This window comes from Cyprinodon tularosa, unplaced genomic scaffold (assembly GCF_016077235.1).
Source record: "Cyprinodon tularosa strain WSP-4 unplaced genomic scaffold, ASM1607723v1 ctg1161, whole genome shotgun sequence".
In the NCBI taxonomy this organism is placed as follows: Eukaryota; Metazoa; Chordata; class Actinopteri; order Cyprinodontiformes; family Cyprinodontidae; genus Cyprinodon; species Cyprinodon tularosa.
In genome coordinates this window covers 21,293-23,304 of record NW_024037961.1, presented here as the reverse complement: position 1 = coordinate 23,304, position 2,012 = coordinate 21,293, and the positions used below count along the sequence as shown (strand labels likewise).

General features: G+C 33.2%; 1 long non-coding RNA gene across 1 annotated transcript; it reads left to right on the top strand.

Moving 5' to 3' along the window:
* The first annotated feature begins 1,193 nt into the window (after positions 1-1,193).
* LOC119798072 lies at positions 1,194-1,805 on the top strand. Its single transcript, XR_005282663.1, has 3 exons — positions 1,194-1,228; positions 1,379-1,443; positions 1,744-1,805. It is a non-coding gene; the product is annotated as an uncharacterized LOC119798072 (long non-coding RNA).
* Positions 1,806-2,012: the final 207 nt, after the last annotated feature.

Below are 2,012 nucleotides of genomic sequence, written 5' to 3'. Positions count from 1 at the left end.
AGTAAACCTCACTGCCTTTTCATTGTTAGAATTAAGTGCTAGATAGATTAACCATTATTTCTATCAAAACAAGTTCTGGTTTTTCTAAATGAAAATATTAAATGTGATGAGAGTGACACCAAGAATCAATATTCCTGAAACCGTTGTCCAAGACTTCACTCTTCATATAAACCACTCTTGTAAAGCGGTTTAAAAGAATAAATAAATAAGGAATAGCTCCTTAGAATATGACAATTGTTCAGATTTTGCATTTATCCATCATACAAGTTTTATGATGGTAGCACAACATTTTCAAAAATAGCCAAAAAGATTTGGAAAAAGGTTGGGAGTAGAATGTAGTTAACTTTCCAGTTTCTGTCTAGCATTATCAGTAGACTTCCTGAAAGGTTGATTTCTGATTGAAAGGTTCATCGACAGCCCTGACCTTTAAATGCAGAATACAGTTAATATAAAATAACATCTTTATTTTGCATCCTGGCATAACGGACACAATCTTTATTGATTACTTGGTGAACAAAATGCACAGAAACACACAGTTATTGGTTTAATGATGGAACTGGATTTAGTCCCTGAGGGAAAAAAGGAACTAACCCACTGAGACCTGAACTAAGTTGTTATATGTCAAAGTTTAGATTTAAAAATGGTAAACTGGCCACATCATAAGGAGCATTCAGCTTTCAGTTCCCTTTTATCTCCTTCATAAACATACAAATCATACAAATGTTCCCTTCAGAATGTTGCCAGTTGTATTCTACTGTAGAAGTATAGTTAGTCTGCTGAATTCTTAGAATCTTAGGCATATGCACTTTACATGTTATATTAAAAAGAACCCTTGGGCTTTTTCAAGTTGAAGTTAAAGTTTGAAAAAAGAAAAAAAAAAGCTTTTTATACTGGTATGTCTGTACTCTGAAAACCTTCCATAACCTTCCATAACTTCAGGACAAAGCCAAACTTAAACCGTCCAGTTACTGCTGTTGATTTTTATATTTTTTTGTTTTTCCACTATATCTTTCCGATGTGTTTCATTAACTATGAGACATTCGCCTAGTGAGATACGGCTGTTAAATCCTAATTTGACTATGGCTCTGTCGTACTTTACCATCTTGTAGCTGATTAATCTCATGACGTTCTCATTTTGAATAAGTAAACTGAGTTTACGGTGCTCTATGAAGAATATAACTTCTTTTCCTTGCGTGGAAGGACCATTCTGCACCTGATGCATCAGCAAGTAAGAACTAAATTTATTTGGATTCACAACAAGATTTATGCAAGTTTCTAATCACTGAATCTGTTGTTTATGTGTTATGTGGATAGAAATGGACAATTAACTGAAGAATTAAGCTTTGTTTATTAATAAGTTTATTTCCTTTGTCTTTAGATTTGTTTTGATCACTCTTAAAATGTATACCTTTGTAACGGCTTTCTTCCTCGTGCTGTGTTCAGGTAAATATATTTTCTTTGAGATCATCCAACTGTCTTAACGTAAAAATATGAACCTAGTTTGCACAGTTTTTGTTGCATTGGTTCTTTGAATTAATCCTACATTTTACCAGCATTATTTTTATTTTGTTCCTTTAAACATCTTAATTTTGCAAAATGTGCATAAACAAGGGGGTGGATACTTTTTTTTATTTACTATGATGTGATTAAATGCAGTGCATAACATGTATTTGATTGCTTTCTATTTAATATGTCCCTTTAAATGTTTGGAGAGTTGATGCTATTTTATATTCTTTTTTACAGGACTTCTACAGGTTTCAGTAGCTGCAAACCGTCTGCGATGGTTTATTTCATCAGAGGTTAATATGTCGAAACCCTGGGATGAAGCAAGGAACATATGCTTGGGCAAAGGGGGGTCATTATTGAGCCTATATGATGAAGAAGATGGCAATATGATAAGAAACTTTAGTGAGTCTTTGAATATAAAATGGTATGAGAAAGTTTGGCTTGGATTGAGAAGGAATGGTAGCTATGTCCCCACATGGTCAAATGGAGAAAAAGTCATATTTAAT